Source organism: Brassica napus, unplaced genomic scaffold (genome assembly GCF_020379485.1).
Source record: "Brassica napus cultivar Da-Ae unplaced genomic scaffold, Da-Ae ScsIHWf_2271;HRSCAF=2926, whole genome shotgun sequence".
Taxonomy (NCBI): Eukaryota; Viridiplantae; Streptophyta; class Magnoliopsida; order Brassicales; family Brassicaceae; genus Brassica; species Brassica napus.
The window spans coordinates 36,145-50,358 of record NW_026015666.1 but is presented as its reverse complement, the minus strand read 5'-3'; the positions used below and the strand labels follow the sequence as shown (position 1 = coordinate 50,358).

At 33.8% G+C, this 14,214-nt stretch overlaps 1 pseudogene; it reads left to right on the top strand.

The window, feature by feature from the left end:
- Positions 1 to 613: 613 nt before the first annotated feature.
- On the top strand, positions 614 to 1,480 carry LOC106424966 (annotated as a pseudogene).
- The last annotated feature ends 12,734 nt before the right edge of the window (positions 1,481 to 14,214 follow it).

Sequence of the window (14,214 nt, the reverse complement as noted above, 5' to 3'; positions counted from 1 at the left end):
ATGATACGTCCTGCACCATGCTGAAGACCTCTTGTAACCTTTTTTCTCCATAATCTGCATAATTTGCGAAACCCCAGACCTCCTGGTGTAGAAGTATTAATGAACCCTTAGTCAAACCACTGGATTAAAGAGGCTTCCACATTGATGAAATTCTTATTTCCAATAACTTTTAGCGAAGTTGTATAAATAACTAATTCAATAACACCATCAATTTTACATAATATTATACATGCTAAATTCAATACAAGAACATTTGGAAAAACAAAATCTTTCAGATCTCTAATCCAATGAACCCCATAAGTATCTGCCCCATATATCACATTCCCTATACATAACCCTATTCCAATGAGATGGGGCTTTTGGGTATATGCTCGTGGTATATGCTCAGAACATGATTTCTCTTACTAGGTCGTATAACACTTCAAAAACACTTATAATATGGTTTCTTTAACTTCCATTTGACAACATAGATGTATTTGTTTGTTTAATTGGCTAGCTCTACTATCCGCAATCACACACGTATATATATGTATCTATGTCGCTGGACATTTACAACCAAAAACAGATTCAAGAGAAAACATAATCTAGAAAACTTGTCTTTGATCAAGCTAAAATGTGCGAATTGGGCCCTGCATTGTTCCAAAATTTGGGATGGAATTGACTGGAGAGCACGAGAGCTACTCCACCAACGCCACGTCGTTTCTTGATTTTCCGGTACCAAATACGCATGGAGTGGCTCATCATGAGACCAGCTTTGGGGTTTCTGTTTCGTCCGAGGTAAATGGAATTGACAACAATTCGGTCATGATCAAGAAGCTTTGTCACAATGCTAATGAGCGTAACCGTCGCAAGAAGATCAACTCTTTGTTCTCAACTCTTCGTTCATGTCTTCCAGCCTCTGATCAACTGGTAAGTAGCTGATCTGATATGTCATTAATGTGTTTTATATCAAAAACCAAATGATAAGAAGAATATTATTAACCCTTTCTTTTTGTCCTTGCTTTCTTGCAGAAGAAGCTAAGTATTCCTCAGACGGTTTTGCGGACCGTGAAGTACATACCGGAGCTGCAAGAGCAAGTGAAGAAGCTAACTCAAAAGAAGGAAGACCTCATGGGGCGAGTATCGGGTCAAAGAGACACTGACCGTTACATTAAGCCGCAACCACAAGCGGTTGCTAGTTATGTCTCCACCGTTTTTGCGACTAAGCATGGAGACAACGAAGTGATGGTCCAAATCTCATCGTCCAAGATTCATAAGTTTTCGATATATAACGTGTTGAATGGATTAGAAGAAGATGGTTTTGTTGTTGTGGATGTTTCATCTTCGAGTTCTCGAGGAGAAAGACTTTTCTACACTTTGCATCTTCAAGTGGGCAAGGCTGATAGTTACAAGCTAATTTGCGAAGAGTTAAGTCAAAGGACATTGTACTTGTATGAGGAACATGGAAACTCCTTCAGATATTAATTTGTTCTTATTTCTTTAAGCCATCTCTTCTTCATTTTGACCAAGCGTTATAATCTAGACTTGTTTCTGTTTTTTTTTTTTTTGTCGAAGGTAGTGGTCGATTACTAATAGAATTACCACTACATTCTTATTACAGCAATAAAATTTAGTTTTTGTCTAGTTTATTACCACTACATTCTTGTTTCTGTAATTTAGTTTTTGAAACCTACAGCCATAATAAACTTTGCAATATACGATTTTGCACAGCAAGTTTTCTAGAGCACTAGTTTAAGTGCTTTGAGAATGATTTTTCTTTCTTTTGACAAATATTGTGCTCTATCTCTCTACTAAATATATAATAAATATATAAATATATGTATATAAATGACTAGAATATTATAATTATTAAGTAAAGATTATGTATAGCATATAAATATAAAAATAAAGTTTAATTTCAAATTTAATGATTATATATCATATATATATTATATATTTCACAAAAATCATTTATAATTATACAATAATAGGTTATATTTATGTTTCTTAATTTATCCATTTGTTTTTTTTTAATTTTGAATCACAACTTAATATTTAGTCAAACTTATAATTTAAAAATCCATAACCAAATTTCTATAATTATACATTAAAAATCTAATTAAAGATACAAAAAAAATCTACGGTTTAGACTCTACATCAAAAAATCTAGAGCAAAACATTAAAATTACAACACAAAAAACCTAAAGTTTATATTCTACAGTAAAAAATTAAAGATATAGCACAAAACCTAAAACTTATATTCTACAGCAAAATATCCAAAGCTAGAGCAGTAACCAGTCGGATCCAATGTCTTCTACTCTTTGTTTATATTGTAACGAAAGTTCCATTAGTTGAGTTTTGGTGTATTAAATAAGAAAAGACTTGTTTATCAAAAAAAAATAATAATAATAATAATAAAAAGACAAAATAATGTTTTCAGAAGAGCCGGTGAAATTGGCACTTATTAGTTAATAGATGATAATGCCATATTATTAAAAAAGTTAAGGTCATACATAATTAATGAGAAGCCATTTGATTGGCTATTCACTGATTTTGGAGATATGCCACTCCATTTGTTTTTGGTTTATTTGGTGTGAGACAAGTGATGTCGCCACCACTTTATTATTTTATTTTGTGTTGTCAAAACTTGTTTTGGTCAAAAGGTTCTAATTTCAAAATGATAAATAATTTTTTTTTGTCGGCAAAAAATAAATTAATTTCTTCTTTCATAAATATCACAACATTATTACACTATTCTTTTGATTAAACTTATTAATTATTTTACCAACATTTTAAAACGTGTATCTTTACTAAACAATAATAAAAGATGACTTTGTTTATATGTTTAATTCGAGATGACATTTAATGATTAATTATCATTGGTTGTTACATTTGACTTGCTAAAAACGTCTAAAAATTGTTCGTTGACAAAATAATGAAATAAATAATCAAAGATAAAGTTATAATTAATATTTCTTTAATTAGTGGGCAAAACTTTTAAATTTCAAAATTAAAACAGAGATAATAGTAGAGAAATACAAATTAACCAGATTGCAAAAACTAACAAAAAATGAACTATAAAAGTATCATTCTTTTGGAAGTATCGTATCCTAATGGTTAAAGTTTAAAGGCTTTTACACTCAGACTTAGAGTTCGATTCCATGTTATGCAATTTCTTGCAAATTACACATTATATAAGGTCCAGGTTTCAATTACCGGAAAACGATTTATTAAATAATTATGCAGACTAAGAAAGAAAGGCTTACAAGGATCTTCAACAAGGTGTAAGTAAATCCGGTCAGGCTTAAATCCTCATAAATCATGTAGTATTGTCGGTTGCCGAATCGTCTATGTAATCTTCTCATAAGTGTAATATCATAATAAATCAGCGTAAAAAATGTATCATTCTCATAGATGCTTTTCCAAAAGTAAAAAACATAATTACTATTGTTCTGTATTTATTACCGCCTCTAAAATATTTTAAGTCTTGCATGATATATATTATTAATAATATCAAAATTATTATAGAAGATATACATATATAAAGCATAATTGTCTAATTTTATATTAACCTGGAATATTCCAGATCTATGAAAAAAATCAGACTAATTCACAAAAAAATGCATTCAGTGAATAGATATTAAATGGGTTGAGAGTAAAAGTTTAATTTCCATGACCAATATGATTTAATTTTGCGTAATAGGTAGATCGAACATGACCACTCAACAAAATGCTGGACATAATTATCAATTTTTATGGAAACAAATTCACATGATGGGTTCAGTATAGGCATGTGCAAAAAAAACTGGAACCGAATAACCGAACCAAATAACCGGAAACAGACTGAACCCCTCAAATATCTGAATGATTCTTATATTTCTATATCCGAAATAACTGAACTGGACCGGAATCGTACCGAGAACCAAACGTGTACCTGAATATATAAAATATTAATATATATACATATAACATAAACAAATATATATATTTATAATTTAAAATTTTATTAAAAGTATCCGAAATATTTGAAGAAAAATAAATTATTACAAAGTATCTGAACAATCCAAAAGTATCCGTATATTTTTATCTGAAATATCCAAAATATTCAAGATTTTTATCTATTCTAACTATTTGTTATTTTACCTAAAATACCGATATTTAACCCGACATATCTAAACTACCCAAAATAACCGAACTACCCGAAATAACCGAACTACCCGAAATAAACCGAGCCGGAACCAAATGAGAACCAATTTTTTGGGTATTTTCCGGTCTTAATTTTACTATCGGAACCAAACCGAACCCAAAACTATCCGAACCGAACCAAAAATAAGTCAAGTAGAAAATGGATCATCTAACTCCCTATCCAAACTACCCAATAATCGAAATACCCAAATCGAGCCGAATCAAACCGATACCCGAGATACCCAGGCGTAGCCTAGTTCAGTCTCCCAGAATCTTAGTTATTTGATGCGATGTTCCAAAATCCGGTAACAACTAATGACAAATCTTTTGGAGGCTTTTTTTTTTTTTGTTGATCTACTTCACATCGTATTAAAAATAATTCTTGCAAATCTCTTTTCGTATTTCAGGACTTCCCAATCGATCAATCATACAAATATGGTGTCCATCACGTTTTTAAAAAAATTTTTATTTGCAGTAAATTAAACGTGGCACAAGTGTTCACTCATTATGAACCATTTTTTTTTGAATTTGCCTTACCCAGACCCAAATATCTAACGTGATTTAGCCTAGTTGTCCAGTCAAGAAGCTTAATAACAAGTTACCACAAAAAAGAAGAAGCTTAATAACAATGCTAGTGAGCGGTACCGTCGTAAGAAAATCAACTTTTTTTTCTTCTCATCTCCCTTCATGTCTTCTAGCCTCAGATCAATCAGTAAGTTGACCTAATTAATACATATTATAATCGACTTGTTGTTTTAAATAATGAAGCTGGATTTATTAAGATAAAGAAATTCGAAATGCTTATGTATAGGCTTACATTATGAAGATGCATGTATAGGCTTACAACATCCAAAACGTTTGGGGCGATGACGACGCCCAAAAACATCCTCCACCTGATTTCCACGAGCTTCCAAAACGTTTGCTATCGACTGTCTATTATGTAAAGATATAACATCAATTAAGTTTTTGGTTCTCTACGCTTCGATACAACAATACCGGTTACAAAAATTAATATAAATATGTTTTGCCTGGCAAAAGCTTTTACTGCAAGAAGTAGGCCTGCTATTCTTTATTTTAGAAATTTTGTTATTATATATAGTTAATACTTGTAAAAAAAAATATAGTTAATACCTAACAGGTTATTATGTTTGGTGTATCATTAATTAAGATGATGAAAGACAAAAGGATTGTATTGCATTACAACTACTATATAACCACTTGATGGTGGTCTTATGAGATTTGGGTTACTAAGCAATATGGGTTCAAAGACACCTCTACATATTCCAACACGTGTTCACGCGGATATGAATTTATACTTATAACTTTGAATACCCGAAAAAGAGTCCATTTGTAAACTACACTTTTCCTTTAGAATTACTCTAGATTTTTCCATAAACTAGGTATACTTCCAAGTTAAATAGAAAAAAAACCCTACAAATATCATCAACTGAGGGCATCATCATATTAAAAATGAAAAAATTCATTGGATTTGGTTTTGTTTTTGTTAAATAAACAATGAAAATATATTGGTTTAGAGAGACGGGTTTCTTTCGCTTGGTTAAAAACTTAAAACATATTGATATCAAATAAGACTGAATTTACAGGATGATAATTGTCGTTTTCAACATATTATATTTGTTTGGAAATTTGGATCACTCTAAGAATATATGAAACCTCATTGACTCACATTTAAAGTTTGGGAATATTTTTGACCAGTTCGTGGAAAATAACTAAACTATAACATATTTTAGGTTAGATATATATATATATAAGTTGGCCTAATTAATGAATATTGTAATGGATTTGTGTATTAAACAAAGAGGTAGGATTTATTTAAGATAATGAAGCTGCTTATGTATAGGGGAGAAGACGACGCCCAAAGCATCTTCCACCTGGTTCCCACGAGCTTCCAACAATTTCTCCAAGCTGAGTCATCTTTCAATATGTAAGCAAAAATCTTATTATAGTTATACATGTACAACTCTTGTTTGGATTCTTGTCCAATATAGCTATTGGTGATTGGGCCTACTTCATGTGTGGAGCATAGGCTCTGGCTCGTGTCACCTATCACCTATGCCCTTTGTAAAGACCTAAATATTTCTTTTTATAGTATGATAGAAACATATAGTTTCTTATTAATAAGTAACAACATGGATTGCTCAAAAAAGAAAGAAGAAGTAACAACATAGATTTATTTCTTTTACACTGTCCGTGTATATATAAGGGAGTTAGTGATATACCATATCAGTTAATTTGAAGTGGCAACTCCATGAAACTAAACAGAATAAATAAGTTTGTCTTTGCAGCTGTTACCATTTAGTCGACGAATAATGCTGATAATCATTTTCCTTTACTTTCTTGCAGAAAAGGTTAAGTATTCCTGCGACCGTTTCACGGAGCTTGAAGCACATGAGCAAGTGAAGAAGTTATGACAGAAGAAGTAAGAACTCTTGGTGTATTGGATCAAATCATTACGTTAAGCCACAACCAAAGGCAGTCCCCGTTATGTCTCCGCCGTTTCCGCGACTAGGCTCGGAGAAAACGAAAAAATGGTTCACATTCATCGTCCGATGAAACTAAACACAGTGACTAGAAGAAGATGGGTTTCTTGTGGATGTTCATCTTCAAGGTCTCAAGGGGAAAGGCGTTTCTACACTTTGCATCTTCAAGTGGAAAATATGGATGATTATTACAAAATGAATAGCGAAGAGTTAAGTGAAAAGGATGTTGTATTTATATGAAAAATCCGAAAACTCGTTAGGTGATTTATTCATATTGTGTGGTTATCCTCTTTTCTTGTTTCTTTTTAGTTATGTCTTTTCTTATTAATACTCTTAACATTCTTGTCTCTTGACCATATCGTTAGTGATAGACGAGTTGTATTGGTTTTTGATAGAAGTCATAGATCATTTACTAAATAGTATTGACAGAAAGAAGAATTTCACATTATGGAACTATAGTTTTAAATTCCATAAGAGTTAGGTTCATGAGTTTTCTGTGTATAACTGTGCAAAGACAATGAAGGAAAAGAAATGATATGGGGTAGTACAATTTTGGATTAATGCTCAAAAGTGTTTATAGTACATTATATCTTCGATGTGGAAAAAATAACTAGCTTCGCATAGTTCTAAATATTAATAGGCTCGGTTTATATACTTTTGGTCTAATCGGTTTTATATACTTTGTAAAGAGTATTGGTGGATCTAGAAAATAATGTCCGAAAGAAGATGTGGAGAAGTACCAGCTGATTCATTTGATTGGCACAGATCTTTAGAAAGCTCAAATGCATGCATATTTATGAATCACCATCTGTACAAAAAGGTGAGTCCTTGAATTTGTCATCAACTAGTAATAATCTTGTTCTTATAGACTAATAACTTAAGATTGAACTCTAAGATATGTCTTCCTTATAACTTTTTTCTTCTCTTTCCCCATGACATTATTAAGCTATATGTTATATTCTAAGAAAACAGTTAATCCAAAAATTTGATCATATCTTATAAGTCCAGCTTAAATATGGGGAAAGAATTAAAGATCACTTGCTAAATTTCCATAGTTGTAAACCATCACAAACATAGAGACAGTCCAGCTTGTATTCGATAAATAAATTTAATATTTCAACTAAAAATTATCAATAAAAAAAAATAAGATAATTTGATGAAATATCCAAAATTTTATTTGAGGATTTGAAACCAAACTAACACTTCAGATATACATAAAATTCATAGATATAGAAATAAAAATAAAATGATGTGACTGTTTTTAGCATGTACATTAATAATGAGAATTATAAATAGAAATTACAATTAACATTAATTACACTTATATGGTAAATTTTTTTTGCTATCTGGTAAATGTTCTAGAAGCAGTATGCTGATAAATTTAAAAAATATAAGAAACGATGAAATAAGTAAACAGTTATAATGTTGACTTTGATAAATCAACCTACACATTTTAAATCAAGGGTTTAGAAGAAAAAAAGGTCAAAACTTAAACTAAATTGAGTGACATAAATACAAATAGACAGTTCAAAGAAATCAATATATTTAAAATTATAAAATGATACAACTGTATTGTAAAAAAGAATCGATTCTTCGTTGACATAAAAATAGGTAAAAATGACAATAAGTCAATTTTGTAAAACAGTTAACTAACTTTTTTTTGTCACGAAATAAAACAGTTAACTGACCAAAATATAATTATTTAATACAAGTAGATCATACTGTTTAATCGACTGGCTTGTAATAAAAATTGATAACCAAACAAGTTAACTTTACTAAAAAGTCAATACACAATGATATAAAACAACCAAGGATGTGAATAGAAATAACGTATAGTCGATGAATATAAACGATGAACCTTCAACTATATAATAAATCAACTTTGCAGTAAAACCTAATAAGTCAACTATTTTAATAATTAGATATAAATCAAATAAGCATATTGCCATGAAATGTACGTAGACAGTGTAAGAAACGATGATGAATAAGTAAAGAACCCTCGAGAACAATGATAAAAAGAGAGAGTTAGATCCAGAAAATTAGAGAGAGATTGGAAAATGTTATTGGTGAGAAATAGATCCAGAAAATTAGAGAGAGATTGGAAAATGTTATTGGTGAGAAAGTAAAAAGTAAATGAAGAATTTTTTTTTAGATTTATTTGTGGTTTACAAGTGATTAAAATACATAAGGAAGAAAGATTAAACAAAAACTAAACTAGAGGCAAGTGATTTGATGTGGCAGATTTAGGCTCCAAGAGTTCAAATACACTCTCTTGCCTCCAAAACACGTGTGGATAGGTTTCTGTGGATGATTTTCCTTGGAAATGAATTCCGTGGATGAATTCCTATGGATGAGTTGGCTTAGATCATGCAATGACTCTTTTACTTTTGGTCATGTTTTCTTCATTCCAACAATTAAGTCATTGCTTCTTCCTTCTTCATTCCAACACTCCACCTCAAACTTGACCATAGAAGATCTTTGGACAAGCTTGGAACCTTGAAGAAGCTCCCTCATTAAAAACCTTAGCAAGAAAACCCTTTGGGACAAAACTTACTAAGGGAAAAAGAGTAGAGTTCAACAAGGCCTAGGGATTGGCCAATGAGTCTAAGGAACTTCAGATAACTCATGGTGAAGTCCTTAGACTCTGGATCATGGCCTAACTTATGATGTAAGTGTGAACTCCTTAACTTGCACACACCAACGTCTCGGATCTCTTCTCTTGGCTTGTTTGATGTCTTCCCCTTTCTTCTGACTCCTTGCCATCTTCAAAGGGTGTAGGAACGACCAGCTTCTGATATAGAGACCTCCAAGTACCTATAACCCAATGCATAAACACTTGCATCAATTCTCAAGGCATAAACCAATCAACTTCAACTCAAACATTAAACTGGTTACCCCCCTTGCATATGAGTGAATGGGACTGATGAGGAGTGTCTTTGAGACACTTGAGTCCTCCATATGATCTGAGGTGAGGTTGACGACATGAACCTTCAGGATAGCTCACCATTACCCCTCCTCAAGCTTGATCCGGAGAAAATGAGTGAAGGACCAAGCTTAGAAGTGAGAAACACTGAGTCTTGAAACCAGGAGCGCATCACCCCTACAGTTGCGCTTAAGTCAACCAATTCCTCCTTTGATCTCTTCTTCACTGCCCCTTATTTATCTTTTGAACCAGGAGCTCAACAACCAAACGGTCTGCGCTTAATTCAACCGTTTCTTGCAATACATGAGGAGCTCCAGCTTGGTGTGTGTGTGGCTGATCAAACACTGGTCTGCCTCTCCATCAATACTCCTTCCTGGAGTATCTTCAAAGCCCAACCATATTTTGTTTCAGCCCCCACTTACTACCACCTGGTCTCCTCACCAACAATCTCTCCATGGTCAGAAATATACATCATGTGTAGGCTCTGGATCAAACATGAATATACATCATGTGTAGGCTCTGATCAGCATAGGCAAAGCCTTCTTCTTTGTCTTGATTTGATGATGGATAGAGACAACACTTGTATACCTGAAACATCACTCAAACTCCAGCAAGAATCAGACCACACACTAGGATCAGACATTGATAACTCAGCAATTCGGATCCCAATGGTTAAGAAAAATGTAATCGACAGAATCTAAACAACTCATTCAGTTCAAATCCATGCAACCAACTAATTATGTTTAAGAATGATAACTCATCAATTACAAGACATCACTACAGGAAATGTGGGTATTAATAGCACTGTAGTATAGTGTTTTGGCATTTCTGCTATATTGTATACCAACACTGGCCTTTATAATAGCGTTTATAAAATTTAAAAGCTATGTTTGTAATTGCGGGAAAACAGAATAATTCAGCCGCGTTAATTTGGTAAGTGGAGGCGCCTTACCATTGCAAATCAAAAAATAAATGCTATCGTATATGAAAAAATATATTGAAAAGTACTTAAGTTAAAAAATCAAAACCCTTTTCTCTTCACTCTCTTCACATTCCACTAGAATCGAAACCCTTTGTTCTTCATAGTTTCGAAGAAAATCCCGAGAGTTCTCTCGAATAGAAGCTTCAATTGGTATGAGTCTCGATTTGATTCTGAGTTTAGATTAGAAAGTTTCCTCCATGATTTTGATTGGTATCTCTTCGATTTGATTCTATGTTTGTGTGAACATGCATGTCGATTGGTATCTCTTCGATTCAAATCTCTTTTGATTTAAGGTTTCGATTTTGATTGTGGGTTTCGATTTTGATTCATGTGAAAGTTTGTGATTTTGCCGATTTTGATTTTGGGTTTCTATTCTTAGTTTCTGTTAACACATGCATGTCCAAGTTTGTGATGTTCGGTTTAGATTTTGATTTTGATTTTGGGTTTGATTTTACTTTGATCGAATTTGTTCTTTGTTTATCAGTTTCAGAAATGGCAAAGACAAGAGGAGGAGGACAAGTTGGTTCTCGTCAGAGTAGACGTAATCAAGGCTTCTGCAACAACACTAAAAGTGAAGAAAAGAACAACAAAGAAAACGACTTCCCAAAAAAGAATTTAGTTCTAACGCCAACGAGAAGAAGTAGTAGAATCAAGAAAGTGGCTGCTCAAGATGATGAGGTAGAAGATGAAGATGATGAGGTAGAAGAGTAGAAGATGAGATGATGAGGTAGAAGACGTAACACCTGCTCAAGATGATGAGATAGAAGATGAGGCTGATCAGGCTGAGAAGGCAATGTCTGAAGATGATAAAGACGATGCTGGGATAGAAGGAGAGGATGAAGAAGATGGAGTAATCAATGAGAAAGAGAATGAAGAAGAAGCGGCCAATATGGAAGATGATGGAGTTCTCAATGAGAAAGGGAACGAAGAAGAAGCTCTCGATATGGAGGAAGATGGAGTTAGCAATGAGAAAGGGAACAGAGAAGAAGCTCTCGATATGGAAGAAGATGGAGATAGCAATGAGAAAGGGAATAAAGAAAAAGCTCTCAATATGGGAGAAGATGGAGTTAGCAATGCTCAAGATGATGAGATTCCTAGTACTGAAGGAGTTGAGCTAGCAGGGGATGAAGTGAAAGAAAAAATAAAAGAGGACCAACAAAGATGCGTAGAGTGGTTGAAAATCCTAATGAAAAGATTATGGTCACATTCAATGACTTTGGTAATCATATTGGACCTGGTTCAGTAACACTATCGTCTTTTCTTGGTCCTCTTGTGAGGGAACATGTTCCGGTTACACTTGCTGATTGGAGACATCTTGATGCAGCGACTAAAGCAACAATGTGGGAAGAAATTCAGGTTTGTATATATATTTATATGTTTTGTTGAACCGCAAATTGAAATTAAAACATGTTTGACCTTTGCTTATTGTGATGCAGGGGAGGTTTAACTTGCAAGAAGAGTGGCAGAAAGCTGTTATTTTCAAGCAGCTGGGGAATTTGTGGAGGGATGGGAAGTCGAGGCTAGTGTCACATGTACGTGCTGCGAAGACTGCAGCTGAGAGAATAGATTTAAACCGAGCAACATCCCATCCATTCAAGTGTGGAACTCTTGGGTTAAGAGCAAAACTACCAAAACTTTCACGGTGAGTTATCTACGATTAAGTAACTTTCATCCTTAAAGGTCATGTCTTATAGATTTAATCACTGTCATATTTATATTGTAGGAAGTGAATAACAAGTACAGAGAGATGAGAAGAATTCATATTTCTCACACCACCAGCCGAAAAGGAATGCTTCGTTTGGCTGAAGATATGGTAAAAGAGTAGTCAAACATCTATATATTGTACACCTTGTTAGATTAAAATGGTACTGAGATATGTTGTTTTTATATAGAAAAAAAAAGAGTAAAGACCCAAGTAAGGTGAGTAGGTGCGGGACACACTCATGCTGATGGTAGACCTGTGAAGCCCCAGTTTGCTGAGACTATTATAAGAATTATGGAAGTTGTATATTGTGCATAATTAATAGATTATGTCAATGAATTATTTTATGTTTAAATGAATGTATCAGGAACAAATACAGTCACTTGATAGTCAGATGGACTCAACATCAGCTGCTGATAACATAAGGAAGATGCTGTGAGAAAGGTTTTGGGAAAATACAACCCTGGACGAGTAAGGGGGTTGGTACAGGGATTGCGGCTACTAAGCTAGCATTTCTGCAATTTAGAGACGCAAAGATTGCAGAAATGAAAAGTGAGATTGAAGAGTTAAAGGGCATAGTGCGAGACTTAGCTGAGAAGAAGGTAATCCTTTTCATTACATTTGGTCAATTAATTTTAAGGCATTTACGATTTCCTTTGCCTTCTCTCAGAAAATAATGGTGATGCTGAAACATCTGAGAGTAGTGGTGGATTCAAAGAAGGAGTCAGAGTACAAATATTGGATTGGATTGAATCAGAAGATGTTGTGTTGGTGAAGGAGAATTCTGCTCTGCTGAACCGAAGTACAAATTGCTGGTATACCAATTGGTCCTAATGCAGTGGCTCTCGTTGTTAAGTCTGCACTAAGCTCAGTAGCTTCACTCTGGAGGCCTACGGCGGATGTGTTAACTCTTGATGAAGCTGTGGGATACAAAATATCTTGGCCAATGGATAGAGTTATTTTAGATAGGGATCCAAACTTTTCTGAAGATATATCCATGGTAAAAATTCAAATCTTGTTTTCTTCTTACAACAATGTGTTATCTCTAATCATTACCTTCTTACATTTTAGCAAACCAAGGAAGGTGAATCTCGAAGATGCAAGATATATGATTGGACCAATGATGAGGATGAGGTTATTGCTGAAAGTCTTGTGTGCTCATCTAAATCCAAAGAGATGGTTAACAATATACCTCTAGGTCCCAATGCTGTTAGTATCGAAGTTGTGAAGGTGTTCAATGATCAGGCATATTTGTGGAGGCCAACCGCTGATATTTTCTTGATTGGTGATGCACTTAGCCAGAAAATAGCATGGCCAGTCCTAAAGGTTGAAGTCATGCCTACAACCGCTACAGAAGCAACACCTACTAAAACTGCAGGCAAGAAAATAACATCACCTTCGAAACCAGGCAAGAAAAAGCAGAGTGGTATGTTATTGACATGAAGTTATTTTATTTGTTTGTCTGATGATTGATGTTGAGTCTTTAATTGATGTTGGAACTTGCTTCTGTCATCTTGTTTGAGTAGTAGAGTCCAGGCAGCACTAGTTCGACGAGAAGTCCAAAGCATACGTGTATTCTCTTGGATTGCAACAACTCTGGACGTAAGGTAGCTGAAGGAAGAGTAGCTTCAACGGATCCGGATGAGTTGTGCCACTTTTACCCCTAGGTCCAAATGCAAGCAAGATGTGGATTGATGTGGCTAAGATCGGTAATGCAAATGTCTGGAGGCCAACCGCTGAGATTGAATACATGTCTGATGCAATAGGTTCGGTTGTGGCGTGGCCAAATCACAAAATTAGAGAGAAAGATTGGAGAATGTTATTGGTGAGAGAGTAAAGAGTAAATGAAGGATTTTCTCCTTAGATTCATTTGTGATTACAAGTGATTTAAATACACAAGGAAAAAGGATTAAACAAAGACTAAACTAGAGGCAAGTGGTTT